The sequence below is a fragment of the Rhododendron vialii genome, chromosome 3a, assembly GCF_030253575.1.
Source record: "Rhododendron vialii isolate Sample 1 chromosome 3a, ASM3025357v1".
NCBI lineage: Eukaryota > Viridiplantae > Streptophyta > Magnoliopsida > Ericales > Ericaceae > Rhododendron > Rhododendron vialii.
This window is the reverse complement of record NC_080559.1, coordinates 1,879,736-1,906,473: the sequence shown is the minus strand read 5'-3', so window position 1 is coordinate 1,906,473 and position 26,738 is coordinate 1,879,736. Positions and strand designations below refer to the sequence as shown.

The window sequence follows — 26,738 nt, the reverse complement described above, 5'->3', positions numbered from 1 at the left end:
AATGAATTCCTTCTAAAGGATGACATTGAAAAAAATTGAAAAGTCGAAGTATTTTTATGCTGAAATTGAAAGGTGAATGACCAAAATGAATTTTTGGTCAAAGTCGAAAAGATATAAAAGAAATTTTCCCCTAAAATAAATATCTCAAGATTGGATCCAATATTGAACTTAGAGTCACCAGGGTCGGCAGACCATGGTACTTTTTCCTAAGATGATCCGGCGAAAGAAAGCCGTTGAGTATTAGGGTCACCAACACGAAGAGGCATAATTTCCCCAATAGCCAGGGTCACCTACACGAAGAGGTATAATTTCCCTGGACTTCCAAAAATAAACATTCCCATAAATATCCACCAAGTTCTCAACCCCAAGAAATAATAACAACTGATATTACCAAAAGTTCGTTGCATGCCAATTTAAGGATCCGGTTATAAATAATTATGCGTTTCCAAATATCAATTACAAATTTGAAGAGAATAATTTTAAGGAACATAGGTAAGTTTGAAAGTACGTAACATGCTTGACTACTCACCTAAATCCAAAAGTAATGTAACCGAATAATGTAAGCGAAATCAGGTTATCCTGGACAAAATAACAAAACACAGGAATTACCAACTAATAAATACAGAATTGTAGGTGGATAAATTCAAGTAGTGCTCTGAACAGCACTGGAATGCAGCGGCTTCACGTGCCTCTTGAACGTAACCCTAATTCGTCAGAGAAACCCTTATCCTGCAAAACAGACAAGGAGTGAGCGCACCTTTGCCTCTCGTGGCAAAGGCCCTCCGATGCCTTTGTTAGTATTTCGTACTAATGATCAAACCCTAATTATCAGTAGGAAAGCAATAAGAATGCAGTGTATTGCGTACCTTTCACCTCTAGGTTTACCTCATATTTATAGATTTATGGATGCTTGCTGTCCAAGCATCCATGTTGCCATAGGATTCCTAACTCGTATAGGAAACCCAGGATATCAAGGAGTCTCGTTTCCTTTATCAGTTTATGGAAAAGAGTCCTTTTAGGAATCTTTTCCTTTAAGAGCCGAACATCCCATATTCGTTGGGTATCTTTCTCAGATCCTATATTCTTGGGATCTTTATCCCTTTATGGGATATGACTACTCTGGAACCTTCCAGAATGTTCCCTCAAATAGTACTTCTCTCTCTGTTCGGCCATCTCATGGCCGAACAGATGGCCTGGACCAATTACCTCACGTGTTACTGGTCCTGAGGAAATAATTTGAACCATATCCTTTGTAAGGAGCTTTCCTCCTGTTCGGCTCTCTCTTGCCGAACAAGTTTCTATGAACAGTGGCATCTCATGTCACTTTTCTTGTATTTGGTCCTAATAACATCTCATGTTATTGTACCGAGAATCGTACAACCTCTCTGGACTATTGACTTCTCATATCAGTGGTCCACAGTGCGTTGACCCTCAGTTGACCATGCTCGGGCTCATTTTGCACCTGTTCGGGAATACCTCCCTACAATTGCTCCCCAGCTTTGCTCGTTTATATTTTACTCAGATGACGAGTAAAGCTTTTAAGCGAACAAATTCACTTTGTTTCTGCACCTTATTTCACATATTGGTGCAATATTTCACCACTTTACTTAAGAAAAAATCATCTTTTCTTGTGGCCGTCACAGGCTTTTAGCCCTAACCTTTACACGCGTCGATCATCGTATTGCGTTCCATTAAATACGGGCTGACGTGTTTATGGGAAAACGGAACGCTCAAACGGCGTCTGGTATGACGTTTCACGTACGCCACCCACTTTTGGGGTATTTTTGGGTTTTCGTCCCATTTTTCAAAACACCCCAATCTTCCCCTTAGACTCCCTCTGCAGAAGAAAAAACTGTTCAAGCGTTCGCCCGCCATTGAAGCTCTGTTCATCGTCTCAAGACCTCTCCTTTTAAGGATTCCATCGACTATTCTCGTAAGTCATCATTTCTTCTTCTTACAACTCCATTTCTCTAGTGGATTGTTTTCAACCGCAGTTTAGGGTTTCATTGTCCCCATTGTTTTACACTTCGTAGAATTCCAAAATCCTATCTGGTAATGGGTAGATTTCGTAGGCACTGTAGTACTCCTCAAGCCATGGCTAGTTTCAGATCTCGATATGGGATTCCTGACAACGTAGCTACTGTTTTGGCTCCTGAGGATGCCATTCGTGAAAGCTTCGATTTTGACACCCTTCATATTCCAGTAGTAGCCGTCGTTGAAGGCGGAGTTAGGTTTCCCCTAGCCCCTCTGCTCCGCCAAGTCTTAGCGTATTACAGGCTTTCGCCAATGCAGGTTTCTGCTAATTTCTTCAAGGTAGTTATGGGCATAAATACCTTAAACCAAATGTTAGGGACTTCGCTAGGCCTGTATGATATTCACCATCTATACAGTATTTCCAGAACTGGGGATGCCCTTACTTATTATCTAAAAAGTAGGGATTCTAGAAAAAAGCTAGTCCTTGAACTCCCTGACTCTGCTCGAGGGGATGACGACGACTTCCTGATTGTCACGGGCAACTTCGAACCCAGAGATGAGGACGGCCAAGTGATTGGTTTTCATGCCCCTCACATATTCGGGAGCCCACGTTAGTGCTTTTCCCTAATTTCATATGTGTTGTCCTTTTTCATAGGAAGAGCTTTTTCGTGCTTCTAATTTCGTTGTGCCTTTTGTTTTCAGCATCAAATATCAACCGTGGTTATAACATTATAACCCCTCAAGTTCACGTAGCTGATATCAGACGAGCACATGCATTCAACGGCGAAGGGACATACCTTGCAGGCCGAGCAAGAGCAGCCCAAGTACTTCTCAGCTACAAAGCTTCATATGGTGGGTTTATTGATCGGCGAACCCGAGCAGCTGATAATCCTGCAGTAGCTGGTCCTTCAAGACCAGTTCCCGAACAAGAAGAGAGGCGTTCCCAGACTCCTCCAATCTCTGACGAGCCTATCCCCCTTGCTGAGGAAGCTTCCAGTTCCACATCCAACTCGTCTTCCAGCGGCCGTACCTTCTCAACTTCAGAGATGAACCGGCCAATTGACTTGGGCAGCCTCCTCACCATTCCTGGTAGAGGTCGTGGTCGGGGCCAAAATGTTCAAGGTCGTGGTCGTCGCCTCCAAACTCAAACAGATGCTCCCCCTGGATTTTCCCTTGAAGAGATTGAAACCCTTCACCGTGAAAAACGTCAACGAGTGGAGGAAACTCAAGAAAGACCCCCTACATCCTCCTCATCTCCTGCTCCCCTCTGGGCTCCTCCATTCTCACACGGGAGCCGAGCTATCACTGTTCGGGACAGTGTTGAGTCAGAAGGCACTGCCCTTGCCTTGTCTCAAGCTTTTCTGCTGCCAGGAGATATGCAGAAGGAGGTGGCAAGCTCGCCTGACAACCTTCTAAGCTCATTCATGTCTCACAATGCCAAGGTAAAAAGTTCACTTTTGTAAATCATAGCATACCATAGCATTTGGTTTCCATGTTTAACTATTTTGATCGTTCCAGGTGATGCAAAAAATGGTGGCTATGGCTCAAAAGCTTAGCCAGTCTGAGCCTCAACGTGTCAAGCTTGCAAGTGAGAATACCAAGCTTCAACGTACCATCATTAGGCTCGAGAAAGAAAGGAACCAAGCCTTGGCAGTGGCAGATGGGCTAAAGGGACAACTGAAGGGGGCGGAGGACAGTCTTGCTCAAACTTTGAAGGAGCTTGAGACGACCCAGACTGAAGCCAAAGCTGCTTTTGAGAAAGGATATAATGAAGGAATCAAGATTGCCACGGAGAGCTATACTAGCCAAATGCCTGGGATACAAGACCAAGTCTGGGTGGCCTCTTGGACAGCTTGCCTTGCCAAGGCTGAGATTCCTGAATCATCTCCTCTATGGACCAACATTGAACTACCCAGTGCTGCTAGTCAAGAGGAGGATGTTGCTGAGGAGACAAATGATGAGCAGGAGGTGACCGTGTCTGCTGAGCAACCTGTGTCTGAAGTGGAGCCTCAAGTTAATATGACCAATCCTGGCCAAAAGGAAGTCAGTGATGGTCAACTTGGAGATGAAAATCCCATAGAAGAGCTGGCTGCTCCAGTAGCTCCTATAATTACTCCTGCAGCTGTCCAAGATCTCACAGAAGATGAATGAGCTCTGCCTTTCTTCACATCTGTTTTTGAATTATTCCTGTCAAGATACCTTGTCCACATGTTGCTGATATGGATGTTTTAAGATGTTTTAAGTATTTCGAACTTAATTCGTTTCACGTATTTAAAATTTTCACGTACTTTTATGCATATATGCGTATGCTTCCAAGTTTTACGTACTTCTCGTAGAGTTTAAGTTTCACGTACTTTAAACGTTTAAGTTTCACGTACTTATATGTTTGAAATTTACACAAGTATTTCGAACTTGTGTTGCAACTTTTAAGTGTCACGTACTTAGAACAATCTCTCAAGTATTTCGTACTTGTTCGTACTTGCGTTCTTTCAAGTGTCACGTACTTTAAAGTATCACGTACTTAGAACAATCTCTCAAGTATTTCGTACTTGTTTGAAGTTCACACAAGTGTTTCGAACTTGTGTTCAAGTATCACGTACTTAAAAGGATATCCTATACCCTGCTCCCCAATACGAATGAGGGAAACCAATGTCGTGATTTCGTATTCAAAACAAATACCAAGAAAACAGCAGTCTAGACAAAAAAAACGTAACTTCATTTATAAACTGTAAAACCCAAGAGGGCGTTACTCGTATCCCTTGTAAAAATAACAAAACTAGAACACAAGAGAGCTTTATTCGTAACTCCCACACAATCACGATGTGCATAAAGAAAAATTATATAAAAAACTTTCTTAGATTATGGACATTCCAAGGTCTTGGCACTGGGTTCCCATCCAAGTCTGCCAATCGATAAGCCCCAATGCCTGCGATTTCTGTAACTCGATATGGGCCTTCCCAATTTGCCCCCAGCTTTCCCTCATTAGCCACTTTAGTATTGCCGAGCACTTTTCGTAGCACAAGGTCTCCAACACCAAACTCTCGTGGGTGTACATTCTTGTTATAACCTTTGATGAGCTGCTCTTGGTATGAGGCCAAGTGCACCAAGGCCCGTTCTCGTCGTTCCTCGGCAAAGTCTAGCTCAATCTCCAAGGCTTTGTCATTTCCTCCACTTTCAACCAAAGTGGTCCTGTTGGTCGGCAGACCTATTTCTAATGGAATAACAGCCTCTGTTCCATATGCTAATGAATAGGGGGTCTCTCCCGTAGACCGCCTAGGCGTTGTTCGGTATGCCCATAGGACCAATGGCAATTCATCGGGCCATTTCCCCTTTGCTTTATCCAAACGTTTCTTAATCCCATCAAGGATTGTTTTGTTCGAAGCCTCTGCTTGTCCGTTGCTCTGAGGGTAAGCTGGAGTTGAATAATAATTTCTTATCCCATACTGGGCACAGAAAGTTTTGAATTTCCTCTGAAATTGCGATCCATTGTCTGTAATCAACGAATAGGGTACCCCAAAGCGAGTTATGATGCTTTTCCACACAAACCTTTCTATCATAGGTTCAGTAATCTTGGCCAACGGCTCAGCCTCAATCCATTTAGTGAAGTAATCTGTTGCAACTAATAGGAATTTTCGATTCCCAGTTGCTTTGTGTAGTGGACCCACTATGTCCATTCCCCATTGAGCAAACGGCCAAGGACTTGTCAGTGGCACCAGGTCCTCGGCTGGTGTTCGAATCATTGGTGAAAATTTCTGACACTTCTCACAAATTTTTACGTACACCTTAGCATCTTCTTGCATGTACGGCCACCAATACCCTTGGGTGATTGCTCGGTGGGCTATGGACCGACCACCAGCATGGCTTCCACAAGTCCCCTCGTGAATTTCGTGGAGGAACTTTTGCACCATCTCAGGATGCACACAAAGCAAGTAGGGTCCTGTAAAAGACTTCCTATATAGTTTTCCCTCTGGGGATAACCAGAACCGAGCAGATTTGGTCCTGATTTTATGTGCCTCCTTTTTGTCCAAAGGAAGTACTTCATCTCGTAAAAACTCCACTATTGGGTCCATCCAACTTGGTCCTTGGCTCACGTCCAAGACCATCTCTACACTTCTGCCAATGCTCGGCTCAGCCAAATATTCTACGGCTATTTTTCTTCTAAACTCAGATGGCACAGCTGCAGCTAACCATGCCAATGAATCTGCATGAGCATTCTTTCCAGAACTTATCTGTTCAATATACACTCTTTCGAAGGTATCGAGCAGATCTCTGGTCACCTGTACATATGCCGCCATCTTCTCGCTCCGGGTTTCATATTGCCCGGACAGTTGATGGACCACGAGCTGTGAGTCAGAATACACCCTAACTCGTTTAGCTTTTAGGATTTTTGCACTTCTCAAACCAGCTAAGAGTGCCTCATACTCTGCCACATTATTTGACGCACCGAACCCTAGCCGAACAGATAATTCTAACATTGACCCTTCAGGGGGCAAAAGCACAACTCCAATTCCTGAACCGGTGTTGCAAGCTGATCCATCAACAAACAGCTTCCATTCCAGGGGATCTTGTTCAGCTAATGCCTGTTTCTTCGTTACAGGAGACTTTGCTTCACACTCCTTTCTCGTAGGAGGCAGAGGTGCAACCGCAGGTGAGAACTCTGCCACAAAATCTGCCAACACCTGGCCTTTGATTGCTGTGCGCGGCTGATAGTCGATGTCATACTGGCTCAACTCAACGGACCAAGTTGAGATCCTTCCCGAGAAATCTGCCTTTCGGAGCAGTGATTTTAATGGGAACTCAGTGTAGACCACAACTTTATGGCTCTGGAAATAATGTGGCAATTTTCTAGTTGCTGTCTTTAGTGCTAGGACCAGTTTCTCGAGGGGCAAATACCTTGTTTCGGCATCTAACAAAGTTTTGCTCACATAATAAACTGGGATTTGCTCGGATCCCTTATCTCTTAAAAGTACTGCACTTACAGCATGCTCAGAAACAGCTAAGTATAAAATCAGAGACTCACCTGTTTCTGGAGTCGAAAGAAGGGGAGGAGAGGCCAAATATCCCTTTAGATCCTGAAAGGCTTGTTCACATTCTGCTCCCCATTCGAACCCTTCCCTTTTCTTCAATAACTGAAAGAAAGGTCTGCACTTGTCACTTGATCGGCTAATAAATCGATTAAGAGCTGCTGCCATCCCTGTTAATCGTTGGACTTCTTTCGTTGTCCGAGGGCTTTCCAGATTCTGTAAGGCTTTTATCTGGTCGGGATTTGCCTCTATTCCCCTTAGAGTTACAAGATGGCCCAAAAACTTTCCAGAGCCGACTCCAAACGCACACTTCGAGGCGTTGAGTTTCAACTTGTATTTCCTCAAAATCTCGAAAGCTTCTCTCAAATCTGCTATATGGCCTTGCCCAGATTTACTCTTTACCACCATGTCATCTATGTAAACCTCCATAGTTTTGCCGAGCAATTTTCTAAACATGATGGTCGCCAGTCTCTGATACGTTGCCCCTGCATTCTTCAATCCAAAAGGCATGACATTATAACAGTACAACCCTCGTGGTGTAATGAAAGACGTCTTCTCCTGATCTGGCCCAAACATTGCAATTTGATGGTATCCTCGATATGCATCGAGAAAACTCATCCGTCCATATCCCGCCGTTGCATCAACCAACTGGTCAATCCTTGGAAGAGGAAAACTGTCTTTAGGACACGCCTTGTTTAAATCTGTGAAGTCGACACATACGCGCCATTTTCCGTTCTTTTTCTTGACGACAACAGTATTCGATAGCCATTCTGGATAATAAACTTCCCTTATTGCCTTGGCTTCCAACAAGTGATCCACTTCTTCGATTACAGCGTCAACGTGCTGTACGGCTGCCCTTCGTTTCTTTTGAATGACCGGTTTGTGCTGTGGATCTATATTCAAGTGATGGCAAATAACATCTGCATTTACCCCAGGCATCTCCTCTGGTGTCCAAGCAAATACATCGACATAAGTTTTCAAGAAACTTATTAATTCATTTTCTTCCCTTTCTGGCAACGATTCCCCAATTAGAAAATACTTATCTGGATCAGTCTCGTTGATCAGTGTTTTCTTCAAATCCTCAACTACCCTCTCGGTTGGGTCTTTTCCAATATCCTCAATGGTCGGCAGATCCGGAATTTCCACGGTATTAACATGGTGGGCATTATGGACTCTTTTAATGATGGAAACCAAACATTGTTGAGCTATCTTTTGGTTACCTTTGATGTGCTCAATCCCATTAGACCCTGGGAACTTTACCATCTGATGGAAAGTTGAAGAGACTGCCCTCATCTTGTGCAACCATGTCCTTCCTATAATCACGTTATAGGAAGACGGTACATCCACCACTAAGAAGTCGGTTCGCAGCACCACCGTCCTAGCCCGAACAGGCAGAGTTACTTTGCCTAACGGCCAAACTGCTCCTGCTCCAAATCCGACCAATGGAGTTACTGATTGTACCAAATCTTCTTGTGTGAGCCCCAGTTTCTTGAACGCATCGTAGTATAGCACTTCGGTGCAACTTCCTGAATCCACCAGGATTCTCTCCATATCATATTCCCCAACTCGTAGGGTTATGACCAAAGCATCATTGTGAGGTACCTGGACTCCTCCCAGATCTTCATCAGTAAAAACTATGCCTTCGTTGCTTGCCCCTTCGTTGCGACCTCTTTTCTTCCCCAACTGCATCACATGTTGGTTATGTTTTACTTGCCTCTGAAGCAATCTCACCTCATTTCTCGTATAAGGTTCGGCTAATCCATGTATCATATGGATTACCCCTTTTGGATTTTGTTCGTAATCCAATTCCATTGCTTTGTCTTTATCCTTGGAATCCTCTTGGATAAATTCTTTGAGGTAACCTCGTGAGACCAAATCATCAAGATGTCGTTTAAACATCTCACAGTCCTCTGTCATGTGACCCCAATCCTTATGGTAACTGCAGTGCTGATTCGTAGCACGTTTTGCATCTTTATTCCCACCAAGAGTTGGGGGCCATTTGAAGTATGGTTGATTCTTTATTCGATAAAGAATCCTGTAAATGGGTTCTTTCCAAACCGTGTTTATTGAAAAGAATGACTTGGGATCCGGAGCTTGTTTATCCTTGTACTGCTCTTTCTTCGCCTGCCCATAGTCTTTCCTTTCACGATAAGTTTTGGGCTCTGGCTTGTCAACTTTCTTTATAGGCCCCTTCGCTTGCTCGGCGGCCAACTTTCCATCCTCTCGTAGGATGTCATCCTCGTTCCTGGCGTGCTGCTCAATCCTTTCCATTAATTTTGCCAATGTCTGCACGGGACTCATGTTTAGAGATTTACGCAGTTCCCCCCGAACAGGTAAGCCCGTTTTGAACATGGCTATAGCGTATTCTTCACTACATCCTTCAATTTCGTTGAAGGTTTCCCAGTACTTCTTTGCATAAGTTCTGATCGGCTCGTCCTCTCCTTGTTTCATAAAAGAAAGACTCTCAAAGGTTTTGGGAGCTTTCCTGCTCGTCAAGAACCGTGCAGTGAATTCCTCGGCCAATTGCACCCATGTCCGGATGGAGCGCGAGCCCAGTTTGTGGAACCAGGACAGAGCAACCTTCCCCAAACTCGACGGGAACATTTTGCACATGATTGCATCATCCCCTTCATGCATAAACATCGCTTGCTGGTAATGCTGTATATGGGCCACGGGATCAGCGTCTGTCTCGTAGAGGATGAATGTCCCGTGCTTTACCCTGGTCGGCAATCTAGCCTCCTGTAACTTTCTTGCAAAAGGGGAGGATGCTATATTCTGCAGTGCTTTCCGTGCTGCTTCCCGTGCAGTCATGGCTTCATCCTCTGGTCCTTTCTTGGATCTAGTTCGTTCCCAATCGGAATCAGGCCTCTCGTACCTGTCCCTATGATGTTTTCTACTCCCTTCTTCTTCGGGGGTCGAACTCCGACCTCTGCTTCTCCTCTTTCTTGGAGATATCCTCCTTCGCTCGGGTGTTCGGATCCTGCTCCTCCCTTTTCGTGGAGAAGTTTTACGTCGCCTCGGGGTCAGACTTCTGCTTCTGCTCCTCCTTCCTCGTGAAGGAGCCTTTTGGTACTGTACCAAAGCGTATTCACTGTCTTTAGAATTTCTTCGAGATAGTCCAGAGTCTTCCGGATGTTCTCTGATTCTCTCTAATTCTCTGATCTCATGTTCTCGTTTTTTGATCAAACGAGCATATTCCTCGATTTCTTGTCTCTTCTTATCAAGAACGTCTTCGCTACGGTATATACTCCTGGAGTGTGCAATCGATTCATCCCCTCGATGGGATTTAGTCCTTCTCGTGGACTTCGATGCCGTCTCTCCATCTCTATTTCTGGAGTTGCCATGGATAGTAAGGGGGTGGCCCTTACTCGTGGTCTTTTTGTGTCCTCCTTCGGGCTTTCTCGGAGCCCCGGGTGGAGACTTATCCCCTCCTCCAATTAGCACATCCTTCGGGTCGTGTGGCGTTGCTGGCTCTACTTCCACCATGGTCGTATTTCAAAGGGAACTCTTTCGTTTCCCACAGACGGCGCCAATTGTAGGTGGATAAATTCAAGTAGTGCTCTGAACAGCACTGGAATGCAGCGGCTTCACGTGCCTCTTGAACGTAACCCTAATTCGTCAGAGAAACCCTTATCCTGCAAAACAGACAAGGAGTGAGCGCACCTTTGCCTCTCGTGGCAAAGGCCCTCCGATGCCTTTGTTAGTATTTCGTACTAATGATCAAACCCTAATTATCAGTAGGAAAGCAATAAGAATGCAGTGTATTGCGTACCTTTCACCTCTAGGTTTACCTCATATTTATAGATTTATGGATGCTTGCTGTCCAAGCATCCATGTTGCCATAGGATTCCTAACTCGTATAGGAAACCCAGGATATCAAGGAGTCTCGTTTCCTTTATCAGTTTATGGAAAAGAGTCCTTTTAGGAATCTTTTCCTTTAAGAGCCGAACATCCCATATTCGTTGGGTATCTTTCTCAGATCCTATATTCTTGGGATCTTTATCCCTTTATGGGATATGACTACTCTGGAACCTTCCAGAATGTTCCCTCAAATAGTACTTCTCTCTCTGTTCGGCCATCTCATGGCCGAACAGATGGCCTGGACCAATTACCTCACGTGTTACTGGTCCTGAGGAAATAATTTGAACCATATCCTTTGTAAGGAGCTTTCCTCCTGTTCGGCTCTCTCTTGCCGAACAAGTTTCTATGAACAGTGGCATCTCATGTCACTTTTCTTGTATTTGGTCCTAATAACATCTCATGTTATTGTACCGAGAATCGTACAACCTCTCTGGACTATTGACTTCTCATATCAGTGGTCCACAGTGCGTTGACCCTCAGTTGACCATGCTCGGGCTCATTTTGCACCTGTTCGGGAATACCTCCCTACAAGAATATCACTCCCTATCAAAATAAAATAAAAACCTAGCCTAAACCTAATTGCCAACCTATCAGTAGCAACAAAACCCCAAACCTCACTTTACTTCCACGCCACCACTTCTTCCTCCAACGCTCCCATAACAATTTAAACTTCAAACCAATTAACTCCCACCAAAAGTCTATATCTGTTAATATTAAAATTATCCTACAAACTCCAACCTAACACCACACATGCACCGCCACACACCACTTCGCCAGCCACGTACACGCCGCACACCGCCATGCGCAATTTCCACACCACCACAATATGCCTTCACTACATTTTTCAATAGCATTAGAAGATGCCAAAAGAATGGAAACCCATTTAACCTCCCAGTAACTCCTTTGTTCTATACTATCCAAATGTCAAACTTTACTCTAATCCATGTGCAACAAAAGAACGGAGAAAGGAATAAGAATAAAAGAAACAAGTGGTGCTTACCCGATCACGAACTAGCCGAGCTCAACGTCTCTGCGGCTTCTGCCTTTCTCTTACAAAGTTCTCTCAAAACTTCTTATCTCAGACGTTCTCTCCAAATAAAAACTCTACTCCGTTAAAATATCTCTTTAACGAGTAGCTTTATAAAACTACCCACTAACGTAATACCCCTAATTTGTAGCTAGCTAGTTAGTTAACGTATCCAACTAATATAGACTAACTATTGTAATTAATAATTATACTTATACCCTCAAACTAATAATATTGCACATAGTAACTATATTGCGCAAAAAGAAAAATTGCTAATTAGGACACACACCATAAAACTCGCAATTAATAAATGGCCAAAATAAGTAATAAGATAAATAAAATTTCTAGGCCATATCACCCATCTCCCTCCCCAAGTCCCCTAAGATAGAGTAGATTAGGTTTAACGAATGACAAAAAAAATGTGTGTTCTATTTTTACAGATCCAGACCAACAACTGACATCTCCTCCGGAAAATTTCTACCCGTTGAGGGAAATTCAATTTCGCAGTTACAACTACGGTAAAAAACAATCAAATCTTAGAGCAACGGACCAACGATAATCATGGGAACAGGGCAAGGACGAGGAGTCATGGTGTTGATTGTAATTCGATGATCTAATGACGAGAATCATCCGGCGGTCTAGTTTAGAGACGTAGATAGGTATGGAGAGAGAAAGGGGATCGAGTTTTCATTACATGAGGTCAGGGATTAAAGTGGAACTGACAGACGGCGTGCAAAGGGGCAAATAAGGCATTTTGTAGTTTTAGTCGTGGCAAAAAAGTTTTGAATCGTGGCATTATCTGCTTCCTTTTTTATTTTGTTTAATCTCAACTAGAGAAAGAGGAAAATCGAGAAATATGGACCGCATTTGAAAACTGTAAGATTTCATGCGATAACCTAAATCCAAGAATTCATGCCAAACCATTGAAGAAAACAATACCCTTTACCTAGTCACTACATATAATTATTAGCCCGCACCACTTAACGCACAAACGTGACCCAAAAATTGGGTAATACCCGGTCACTTTAATTGAATGATCACAACTTCATGGGTAATACCGACATTACTCAAGTCTTATTCGACAAAATACAATATTTAATTTTATGATCTATATAGGTTCAACAACAAAAAATTGCTTTTGATCCTAAATGAATCTTTTTCTATAAAAAAAAAAAAATCGATTTCTCTAGTACGAGACTCAAGAAGGCTTTCCACGGACAAAAAATAACAGTAAAGCAATGCCATCCGTATTAAGTTAATCATTTGACATGGGGAGTCCCGCTCATTCAAAAGTCATCACGTGCTAGCTAGCTAGGGCCATTTCACCTTGAAACAGTTTGTGGAAGAATATGAAATTGCATTGGGAAGTAATTAAGGAGGAAGAACAAAATAAATCACGAAGAATCCAACTCGATGGAGTCGTGGTTCCCATGTACGAATCCCTATGAGATGGAAAAACAATTTCAAAGTGCTAACACAACGGTTAATTAATTTAAAGAGTTTCGACAGTACGTACGTAGCAGGGACGATTTCTTTTGAATTGTCATCATCTAAGGAAGCTAATGGTGTTTCAGAAAATGAAGTAGCTAGGTGAAAGATGCGCCGTTCGGAATATTGTTCCATAAATTGGGTAATTTAGCAAACTTGTTCCATCAAATTGGGCTGCCAACCCTGAAGCTCACTGCTTTGATGAAATGTGTAATGCCTTCTACGAGGCGGCCCATTTGGCAGTAGATTCTGCTGTCAAGTTTGAGAAGCAAATGGCTATACATGAGGTAAGAGGTGAATTAAGAAAATAAGACAATTCTGATAGGGCTCCCAACTATTTTGTAGTTCCCCGATTAAAAAAAAATATACCCAACATATGACCTAAAAAAGAATTAATATCCAACATATAAGCCGAAAAAGAAAAAATTTGGAGTTCTTTGAATTTCGCTTCAAGCCCCCGAAATTTCAGGTCCAGTGGATGAGTTTGTTTGGGCAACCAACTGTGGTACGTAGTGGAAGCTTTTCTCCTCACTATCAAGTTCACAATCCAGAGACGTTACAATGGGAGCCATCGATCCAACAAAATCCACCAAAATGTTTAGAATCTGTGATGACCCAACAACATGGATCACCTTCGCTCTTACGAATTATAGTAGTTAGGATTATTTGAAAGATGTTTTTGCATTCGCCCTCTCACCTAAAATGGGACAGAGGAGTAAATCTTGGGGATCTTGAATCCTTCAAAGTCAATAACCACCAAAGTCCAAGAACTTACCACATCCAGTAAGGCTGAACCGCCCGAATGGATGAATTTTGGGTATTGTCCTTGATGTCATTCTGTTTGAATTTATTATTAGCTTCGTATCTTTTCTTTTTTTGAATTAATCAATCATTTTAACGAGCTAAATCTACAAACAAAAATGTAATGGCCAAAAGTTCCAAAAAAAAAAAATTTCTAAAGACGAAACAAAATCCGAAAGTCGTGTCATAGAGATCGGCTTATTTGAACTTCTTTTTTTATTTTAAAACTTTTATTCAGATTTTTATACATTCTCGATTCTTCATGTCCAAACGAAGGAGTAGCCCCAAAAGATTTTGACGAGAAAACTCAGAAAAATAAAGTAAAATTAACTTCGCACTGATGTAATACTGATTGTCTTTAAGGCTTCATACACGATGGCAGAGCCACATAGAGGGGAATTGCAAAGGTGCCACCCCCACTTTCAAACACATGAATGTTTATATACACTAACGTGATTCGATTAGGTATTTTCGAGTATGCAAACAAATTAATATATTGATCCTCGTCTGAGCGTTTTCATTGTTCCCTCCTTGTTTATGAGGATTACTAGAGCTGTTGCAAGCTGTCTTTGATTTACAAGATCTGTTTTATTGATGAACTAATGGAATACAGAGAACAGATCACCACAATTGTCACGTGGGTGGGTATGAGATCCGAGAATACAGCTAATTTTTTTTTTTTTTTGGTATTGCAGGATGTCTCGGGCCAGCTTGCACACAACTTGGACTGATCCCTACAGACCCTACTACAGCTATTTTACACGCTTACACATGGGGGTGAGGTGACCCCAAGAGTTGTTGGCCGGCAAAAAGAATCGAACCTGAGACCTTAAAATAAAGCAAACACCTAAGTTACATGCCAAGACCACTTAGCCAACCCCTTAGAGTTAACGACTAAACTATTTAATTTGTTTTTCCCTGCAATATTACTATTAATTGGCATTTCTAGGGCCAAAAAGTCAAAAGGGTGAGATACCGCCTTCTTCCATGTGCTGCATTAAGTTTTTTGTTTTTTTTTTTTGTGTGTTTTGTAAGAGTAGTACGTTGTATTCTTTTTAAAATGTGGTGATTTTATTTTAAGAAAGTGAAACAACATCATATACTCAGGACAAGTTACACGCACTTCAATTAATTCTTAAGGGATCTATCTATTGTCCACTAAAGTGGGGCAAAATCCATATGATTTGGCCCTGTAAATACATTAGAGGTAACGAAAGACCTAGAGGAAGCAAACTCTTAAATCTCGAATCTCAATCATGAGTCGGACGGCTCATCATTGGCTCATTATATACTAGTTTTGGAGGCTGGGGCTAGGAGGAGTCCAACTCCGACGTGAACCAAGTTGTTGACAGCTGGTTAGCTATACCCAATTTTTTTAAAATAATGTTTCCATTATTTAATTTCTCATTACATCGTTCTCACTGGTTAATTGGCCAGAGAAGTCAACTTATGAAGATACCGACGTCTACCATTATTTTTATTAGCTTTGTTTTTCAAAACTAGCTAGTGGCATTATTTTTAATGTGGTGATTCAATTGTAATTAAAGCCATGTTTCCATTCACTTCAATCCCTTTCAAGCACAACGACACTCAGTCGGAAAGCTCCTTCCTTAGATCTGTTTTCCTCTCTCCCAGCAAAACCTTCCCAACAAACATCAAACACTGCCATTCAAACATGTAGTTTCCTATTCTTATGCGGCTCATAGCTTTGACTACACTGGGCTTGCGACAAAAGGCGTGTGGTGAAGCAGAGACGTTACCAGCTGAGACATCTTAGCTTAATTGGTTGGTGATCTAGAACGAGGTATTCCTTCAAGCTTAATTTCTTGGTGTTACTTTGTGTTTTTTGGGTAAATTCTCGGGGTGTGTTACTTGATCTAGAGTTGAGACTGCCCGGTGGCGGATCAAAAAAGACTGCCTGGTGCAACTTGCTCACTTTCAGTTTCCACATATTGATGATTCGAGCTGTTCATATTATAGCGCTCATGGAATGCTCTTTCAGTGGAAAAAATTCAAATTGATCGAATATCGGCAACCAATTTATCGAAAAGCTTTTATCTAGGAAGAATTGAAGGTCTATCAATTTTTTTTGCAAAACTGAGTGTTCAAATCAAGTGGACCTTAGAGGTGTCTTATCTACTTGAATTTGTGTTTGCTTACTACTCGATAAGCCCCACAATATGAACAATTCAAATCACCAAGAAGGGATCTCCGTGTGAACACACTCCACCGATTTGGAACACACTCCACCGATTTGGGACTCCACGCAAAGAAATTGAGTCCACTTCTGCTTTTATATATATATATATATATATATATATATATATAGACACACACAGTCATTTTCAAATGAGGAGGTCCTTATTTTAACTAAAATAAGGACCTCTCAATTTCTCCCATTTTTAGTTCGAATTTCGATGATCCGAGCCGCTCAATGTGTTCAGAACGTGATTTTAAGAGTACTCGCGAGGAATCAACAAAAAAAAATGACTGGAAAGGGCTTCATCCGAGCAGTTTTTATTTGAACCGTTTGATGAAAAACAAACAAAAACTATTCAGATGAAGCCTTTCCGGTCATTTTTTTTTTGCTGATTTCTCGCGAGTACCTTTAAAATCACGTTCTGAACACATTGAGCGGCTTGGATCATTGAAATTCTATCAGAAAAGGGAGGTCCTTATTTTATTAAGTTAAGGTGGTCCTTAGGAGAAGAGAACTCTATATACACACACACACACACACACACACACACACATATATATATATATATATATATATGGGGTGGTTCCACTAACACTTATTTTAACACCTGTTTTATTTTAGAGTCTCACGAATAATCGAAGCCGTTCAATATGTTTAAAACATATTTTTAAGACTCTCATAGAAAATTAGCTTATTTGGATATGGGTACCTGATTGATCGAGATTTATCCCTAATTTTGACAGGATAAAATGAATGAGTCGATCAAGGCCTTGTCGATATCAGAATGAGCTAATTTTTATAGAAGCACTTAAAAACATTTTTTAAACATACTGAATAGCTCCAATTATTTGCTGAGACTCTGAAAACAAAAATTTGGATATTGGTATCTGATTGATTTGGTTTTATCCCTAATTTTGATAGCATAAAATGAATGAGTCGATCAAGGCCTTGTCGATATCAGAATGAGTTGATTTTCACGAAAGCACTTAAAAACATATTTTAAACTTATTGAACAGATCTGATTATTTGCTAAGACTCTAAAAACAAAAATACTCAAAATAGAGCTCTTGCAAGGTGTCTTTGATTTACAAGATCTGTTTTATTGATGAACTATGGAATGCAGAGAATGGATCACCTCCACTGTCACATGGGTGGGTATGGGAACCAAGATCTGTTCTATTCCCTTTGATGTTCTTCCATGTGCTGCATTCCGTATTTTTATTTTTGTTTTTGTTTTTGTTTTTTTTAAGACTAGTTGTATTCTTTTTAAAATGTGGTGATTTTATTTTAAGAAAGTGAAAGAACATCATATATATGTACATAGTCTCCTTCTCCTAAGGGATCCCTTACATACCTGATATGCGGACTTTTAACATGAGTCGTTGGATTGTGTTTTCATTGGTCCGGATCTGCTGGTCCCTCACATACCTTATATGCGGACTTTTAACATGAGTCGTTGGATTGTGTTTTCAACGGTTCGGATCTGCAAACCAGCAGATCCGAACCGTTGAAAACACAATCCAACGACTCATGTTAAAAGTCTGCATATAAGGTATGTAAGGGATCCCTTAGGAGAAGCCTGGTGTATATGTACATATAGCTATACATTTGATAACTAGGAATAGAGTTACACGCACTTCGACTAATTATTAGAGGATCGATCTTATTATCCACTAAATTAGGGCAAAGTCTATATTATTTGGCTATGTAACACATTAGAGGTAAAGAAAGATCTAGAAGGAACAAACTCTTAAATCTCCACCCTTAATCATGAGGCCAACCGCTTATTATATACTAGTTTTGGAGGGTGGGGTTAGGAGGAGTCAAACTCTGACATGAACCCAGTTGTTAAATTATCAAACCATGTTTAATTGGCCAGAAATCAACTTCTGAAGATACCGACGTATAACATTATTTTTTATTACGTTTGGTTTTCAAAACTAACTTGTAGCATTATTTTTAATGTGGTTATTCAACTGTAACTAAAGCAATGTTTTCATTCAAACATGTAGTTTCCTATTCTTATTCGGCCCATAGCTTTGCCTTCATTCGGCTTGCGACAAAAGGTGTGTGGTGAACCAGAGGCGTTATATACCAGCTGAGACATCTTAGCTTGGTTGGTAACCAAGAACGAGGTATTCCTTCAAGCATTCCTTGGAGTTATTTTTCACTGTGTTCGGTTGCTAGTTTTGTTTTTAATCATTACCCTATATCTTTCTCCAATCATTTCCTTGTATCTCCAGTTATTAATTTCATTTATCTCTCTTCAATCATTATCCCTCTCTCCAATCATTACCCTATTTCTTTCTCCACCCACTACCAAAGCTAAACTAAACTAAACTACCAATCAAACAAAGCCTTTATGTTTTTGGGTGAATTCTCAGTGTTACTTGATGAACTCAGCTTCTCTGCAGTTGGGACCGTCTGGTGCAGCAGGCTCACAATCGGTTTTCATCTCGATGATTCAAGTTGCGCGTTCGTATTATAGGGCTTATTGAATACGCTCCGTCAATGTAAAAAATTCAAGTTGATCAAAAATTGGCAACCACTTCATCGAAACACTTTTACTTAGGAGAAAAAAAAAAAGGTGTAACAAATTTTTGCAAAACTACAGTGTTCGGATCCAATGGACCTTAGAGGTGTTTGATCCACTTGAATTTGTTTTCAGTTACTACTTGATGAGCCCCATAATATGAACAGTTTAGATCATCCAGATTGGATTCCCGTTTGGACAAATTCCACCGATTTGGGACTACGTGCGGAGAAACTAAGTCCTCTTCTGCTTATGAATTTATGCAGTTATAAACAACTCTCTTTGTTTTTATACTGGACTGTATTAGCGTAGACACATCAGGAATAAGATGGTATAAGTTAAGAGGACGAGGGAAAAGGAATAAGAGGCTAAATACTTGGTCAATGAGTTTAAAATATGGTCGTTGTGTTTTTTCGAGGAGGATAAAGTAGAAGGATTCCAATCGTTCGCTTTTGCTGCCTCTAATTTCCTCTTTCTTGATTACTAACCATTAATTTACCATCTTTTTGTTGAATTGATGATAAATTTATCATTTCAGTGTGCATGATAAATTTATCATCGTGCATGATAAGTTTATCATCATTAATTCAAATACATTTTAGGGCAAAGTCCACTTTGACCTCCTGTGGTTATCGTCATGTGTGGATACCCCCATCATAGTTCAAATTGACCACATAATCTACCCGTGGTTTTGAAAATGTGCGGATGGATCCCCTGCCGTTATGTTTTCCATCCATATTAATGAACACAATATTAAAAGACCGATATATCATCATCATGTCCCTTGATTCTTCTTCTTTTTTAAATCTAATCACATCATCCCCTATGCTAAAAATTATATCCAAACCGTTGATATTGTAAATTTTGACGAGTACTACATGTATGCCAAAATTCAAGTCAATCAAAAAATGAAAAACTTATGGTCGAATCGATTTTGTTATGAAATTAAAAATTTTAAATTTGAATTTACTAAAAATTAGATCACTGGGTTATTGATGCCTGATCGAAATGATTTTTTACGGAGATACTCTATCATTTATTTAATATATTATAAATTACTTAGATTACATTCTAGAAGCGTATGAGATACACTTCCGTTAATATGGATGGAAAACATGACAGTAGGGGGTCTATCCGCACATTTTTAAAACCACAGGTTGGTTATGTGGTCAGTTTTAAACCATAAGGGAGGTATCCGCACATGACGATAGCCATAGGGGGTGAAAATAAACTTTGCCCAACATTTTATTAGGTGATAAATATACCGTCAATTTTAATAATTTTTCTGTTGATCTATACTGTCCATAGTCCCTATAGATAATTCATTATTTTGAGTTTCTTTCTCAGAACTAGTGGGCATTATGATCATCAAGTGCGGTGACGAAATATAAAATTTTGTTTACAACTTCTCATTCAACGATCATCTCACTCTCTGCCATTCAAAACTCGAGTTTCCTATTCATTTTATGCTTGCGACAAGAGGTGCGTAGTGCCCCGGAGGCCTAGAGTACTAAGACATCCTAGCTTGGTCGGAGAACTGGTAAAAGGTATGCCTTCAACGCAGTCTCGGTTTCATCTGATTTTACATACATGGTTATAAATAGCTCCTTGTTTTATACAAGTGCGTGCCCCCTAAACAGAAAAGGAAAAAGAAGGTAAACAATGGTATAACTTGCAAGGTTTAAAAGATTTAATACTTGTAAGATGATGGTTTAAAGAATCAAACCATTAACTTGTTCGGATTGGAGACAAAAGTTCAAACTCACCAATACACAAACTCTCATGATCTTGGATACTATGAATCGCAGAAAAACAAACTAGAGAAATAGAGGAAGCGAAAGAGAACACACAGATATATAAGATTCGGCAACTTATCTACTCCTTAGGAACCACACCAATCCGCTAGAATCAATGGAGGAAACTCTCCTAGTCTCTCTCTACAAGTACAACAGCTTTTCCTCTAAAAAAATATGAAGTTCTAACTTTAAAAATCTGTTTTAGGGCTTGAATACATTCTGTCTCAAGAACGGGCCGCCCGGGTGGAAGTCACGACCGCTTGGGCGAAATATATTAAGACCTCCCTGTTTTTTGTGCACTGAGAGCCGTCCGGACGGCCCTCAATTCTATCAAAACAGGATTTCCAGAAAACGCAGAAACAGCATCAGGCTTCACGCCTAACGTAACTTGCCCAAGTAAAGATTGCAAGACATAGGGAAAATGATGCATGTTCAAACACAAGACAAAACAATGAACATTTTTCTTTATCAGCAAAGAAAATTTTCTTTCATCACAAGAATAAAAAATTAAAACCGTAAAATAAGAAAAGAAAGATATGGAAAGAGTCTTGGAGGGTGCACAGTACCCTCCTACTATTTCTCGCAAATTCTCAACCTATCTCACAGCCTTTTAATGTTATACAATTTTGAAAGAAAAAAACAAGAAGAAGAAAAATGCAGTTAAGCGAAGTGCCAACTCCGCAACCGACACCACCCAAACAGCCCATTGCGGCCATCATTGTTCTTACACGATCAGCACCTACTACTGCCACTAAACAACCCCTAGACATTACATAATCAGCCACCACAGCGGCACTCAATCAGCCTCAAAGTGTCCCAAAATCAGCCCCCAAAATAGCCCCATGTAACCCCTAAATCAAGAGAGAAATTTATTCACGGAACGGTTCCGTATAATCTCATCCGTTAATCTTGGCAATCAATAGTTAAGATATATTTTCAAATTTTGATCGGCAAAAAATATTTTTGACCGTGAAAATTGGTTTTCAATTCAGATCGTCCAAAAGTTGGACGAGCTCCGTAAAACTTAGTTTACTGAGCCTCCATAACAAAGTTTTTCTCTTAAATCAAACTCCAAATAAACCTCACAAAAACCCCAAATCAACCAGAAAAAACAGCCCCCGAAAAACCCCTTAATTAGCCCCAAATACCGCTAAGTCAGCCTCACAACCCAAAATTAGACCCCAAATCACCCCTGAAACAAACCCCAAAATCAACCTGACAAAAACCCCTAAATCAGCCCTGACCCCCAAACCAACCTCAAATATCCCTTAAATCGGCCTCATAGGCCATAGCAACCCAAAAACATACCCAAAACTACCCCTGCCACAACATCAAAAAAAATGAAAAACAACCTTTTCCTCCGTCAGCGTCACTGCAAAGCAGCCCTCAACATGCCCCATCCGGTCCACCTCAGGCAGCACCACCGTGCACCGTCACCACGGCCTCACAGATTTGCCGCCGACGAGATTCAAAGATATGTTGGTGACTAGTGGATACAAGCTTGCCAAGCACAAAAACATAATACCTTGAATATATATATATATATATATATATATATATATATATATATATATATATATATATATATATATATATAGGACACTTCTAATAAGGGCGCCCTTATTTTCGTTATTTGCGGATGTTACTGGTAGCCGTTGGATCGTGATTTTAATGATCCAGATTTTAATGAAATTTTTCTGGGGAAAAGTTAATTGTGATCGGTCATAAATCTTTTATAGATCCGGACAATTGAAATCATGATCTAACGGCTGACACTAGAAGTCCGCAAATAACGAAAATAAGTATACCCTCATTAGAAGCGCCCTTATAAAATATATATATACACACACACACACACACAATTATTTTCAAATGAAGAGGTCCTTATTTTAACTAAAATAAGGACCTCCCCATTTCTCTCATTTTTCAATCAAATTTTAATGATCCGAGCCGCTCAATGTGTTCAGAACGTGATTTTAAGGGTACTCGCGAGAAATCGGCAAAAAAAAAAATGACCGGAAAGGGCTTGATGTGAGCAGTTTTTATTTGAAGCGTTTGATAAAAACATATCAAAAACTGCTTGGATGAAGCTCTTTCCAATTTTTTTTTTTGCTGATTTCTCGCGGGTACTCTTAAAATCACGTTCTGAACACATTGAGCGGCTCGGATCATCAAAAATTGATCAGGAAAGGGAGGACCTTATTTTATTAAAATGAGGTGGTCCTTAGGAGAAGGGGACTATATATATATATATATATATATATATAGAGAGAGAGAGAGAGAGAGAGAGAGAGAGAGAGAGAGAGGGGGAGAGAGAGAGAGATCTTTTCAGGTCCGGACGCCTCACGGTCTGGACCTCCCATTTTCCGATTAAATTTCAATGATCCGAGCCGCTCAATGTGATCAAAACGTGATTTTTAAGGGTACTTGCGAGAAATCAGCAAAAAAAATGATTGGGAAGGGCTTGATCCGAATAGTTTTTTATTGAATGGTTCAGTAAAAAACTGCTCGGATCAAGCATTTTCCGATTATTTTTTTTGCTGATTTTTCGCGAGTACCCCTAAAATCACGTTTTGAAAACATTAAGCTGCTCGAATCATCGCAATCCAACAGCTAAGACACGAATCCTAATCATAAAAAAATCCGAACGAGTGGACCTGAAAGAAACTGTATGTATGTGTATATATATATATATATATATATATATATATATATATATATATATATATATATATATATATATATATATAACCACAAACAAGATTGCTAAACAAAACAGACGCCACATCCATAATACTCCATCATTAATAGTAGGGGAATTTAAATATTCATCCTCAAACCTCATCCCACGTAAGAATTCATCCCGGTCATTTTGAACAGTTATGTTTCCATCCTTTCAGATGGTGAATTACCTATCTTACCCTTTTAATAATATATTCATATATGTTTTATTAAATTGACATCCTAAATTAGTGGGATTCAACCATTTTTTAATTTAGTTGGATTCAACCATTTCCTAATTTAGTGGGATTCAATCTCAATAATTACGGGAGATAATTATGACATATGATTTCAAAGCTTAAAAGATTCGTAATAACCAAATTTCACCGATTTACATTCGAAAACGATATTTATTTTTTCATTTATGGCACGTATTATCATGAAACCTTTTGGAACATGGTGGATTGACCATATTTTTATTTTTTGCAAAATTATCATAAATAATATTTCAGAACATATATAATATTCATACTGACCTTGTTTTTCATGGTTAATATGTCATGAAAACAATAAACCAAAATCATGATTTCTCTGTGGAACTAGAAAACCCATAACATTTCAGGAAAATAGCCCCTTTTTTGAAACATGGTGGATTGACCATGTTTTTATTATTTGAAAAATAATCTTAAGAAATATTTCGGAACATACACAATATTCAAACTGACCATATTTTTTGTGGTTAATAACATACACAATATTCAAACTGACCATATTTTTCGTGGTTAATAACATACACAATATTCAAACTAACCATATTTTTCGTGGTTAATTTATCATGAAAAACAATAAACCAAAATCATGATTTCTCGGCGAAACTTGAAAACCCATAACATTCCGAAAAAATAGCATAAAAAAACATGAATATAAAATGTTTTATTCATGAATATACACCACGAAAAAATATGAATATACAATGTTTTATTAATGAAAACTCAACAATATGAAAAAATACATCACGTTTGAAACAAAAAACACCATGAAACGAAAAAGGTACAAAACTAACGGAGCTAACCAGCAAGAACACGAGGAGATGGAGGAGTCATCGTGGATGCATGTGGATCGGACGGAAAAGTCAAGGTCGCGGAGGCGGTGAACAGTGGAGAGGAGCTTCGAGAGGTGGGAGGTAGTAGGCGGCAATGAGTTTGTCTTGGGTTAGAATCTCCGATGGCGGGCTTGCAGCGGAGGAATCACCAGTGACAGCGGAGGAGAAGACGACAATGGATCAGAACCATATCCACTGATGTGGTTTGTCAAACCCAATAAATAAAGCAATTGCCATATTTAATTCCAATTGCAATGTGAAGGTACTGATATATATCTTTTTCTTTCCATTCATGATGTGTTTATTCAATGGGGATTTGGTGTGTATATGGAATGGATTTAAGTTAGTTTTAAAAAGTTTTGGAAAAGATAACAAAGATTTGAATTATCTCCCTTCATTTTCAAATCATCAATCAAATCCCATTTAATTAGGAAATCATAATCACATAAAACCTAATTACATGCCACCTATTTAGGCAACATCTGTTATGCATATTTATTTGTAAGGGTACAATTGGTATTAAAAAAGAGAAAGGATGAAAACATAAGTGCAAAAAAGTCAAAGGATGAAAACTTACGAGGAGTGATGAATAAGGATGAATATTTAAAAACTCCTTAATAGTATGACACAATATAATCAATTTCCCGTAATACATAGACGTCTCCCAATGTGATTTCACCACGCCCGGCCCCCGCCCCCCATCCCCCCCGGCCCAATGGCAAACCAACAAATATGTCTCCGAAATTATGTTCAAGGTCAGAACCGACTCAAAAGTTTTGGAGGCTGAAGGCGAACCTTTTGAATGAGACATCCCTATATTTTTAATACAAAAGTTGGTTTACAAATAGTTTTATAAAAAAAATTATTACAGAAGATTTACCATTATCATAAATAAATAAAACCCTAAAATTTTTGCCAATTAGGTCAACTGCTCAAGATAATGAAACTTGATAGAAGTGGAGATAGTAAAAGAGGGGTCTCAAGGTATGCCATATGCAAGTATTTTTCATTCACTGTCGTTGGTTGTTGTGTTCCTTCCGTTCAAGTCATCAGACGTCAAACGTTTTTCTTTTTTTTGATCGCTTCTACCGTTTCTTAGTGTAATGGGTTATGGCTACGAAAGTTGATAATCAGTATTTTTAATTAATAACTCCACCAATGGGGCTATTTTGTGTAAGGAGACTTAGTGCAAAAAAAAAATTAGGAGCACGCGCGCCCACACACACACACACACACACACACACATATATATATATATATATATATATATGTATGTATATAGTCCGGATTAAGTCCACACCCCTTTCCGCCCACATCGTCCACACCTCTTCTTTTCCGATCGAATTTCGATGATCTGAGCTGCTCAATGTGATCAGAACGTGATTTTAAAGTTATTCGCGAGAAATTGGCAAAAAAAATGATCGGGAAGGACTTTATCCGAATATTTTTTGTTTGTATTTTATTGAACGGTTAAATAAAAAACTGCTCAATCAAGCCTTTCCCGGTGTTTTTTCTTTGCCGATTTCATGGGGGTACCCTTAAAATCACGTTCTGAACATATTGAGCGGTTCGGATCATCAAAATTCGATCGGAAAAGGGAGGTACGGATGGAAAGGGGTGTGGACTTGAACCGGACTGTGTCTGTATGTATATATATATATATATATATATATATATATATATATATATATATATATATATATATATATATATATATATATATATATATATATATATATATACGGGGCGTTTTCGGGGACCCTTAAAAAAACACTTCATAGTTTCCGATCGAATTTTGATGATCCGGGCCGCTCAATATGATCAGAACGTGATTTTAAGGGCGCTCGCAAGAAATCAGCAAAAAAAAAGACCGGGAAAGGCTTCATCCGAATAATTTTTTACTGAACTTTATTGAACGGTCCAATAAAAAACTGCTCAAATCAAGCCCTTCCCGGTTAGTTTTTTTGCCAGTTTCTCGCGGATACCCTTAAAATCATGTTCTGAACACATTGAGCGGCTCAGATCATCAAAATTTGATCAGGAACTATGAGATTAAGATTTGGAGGGTTTTTTAAGTGTCTCCGGAACCGCCATATATATATATATTGATCTCCCCTTTCCAATCGAATTTTGATGATCTAAGCCGCTCAATGTGTTCAGAATGTGATTTTAAGAGTACCCGTGAGAAATTAACAAAAAAAATGATCGGGA

At 39.8% G+C, this 26,738-nt stretch overlaps 1 protein-coding gene across 1 annotated transcript in view; it reads left to right on the top strand.

The window, feature by feature from the left end:
* The first annotated feature begins 20,258 nt into the window (after window positions 1-20,258).
* Window positions 20,259-26,738, top strand: part of LOC131320819 (uncharacterized WD repeat-containing protein C2A9.03-like) — a 154,593-nt gene continuing 148,113 nt past the window's right edge. Inside the window, exon 1 of the mRNA XM_058351692.1 lies at window positions 20,259-20,455. The gene's annotated coding sequence lies outside the window, so the exon portion shown is untranslated. The remainder of the gene's footprint in view (window positions 20,456-26,738) is intronic.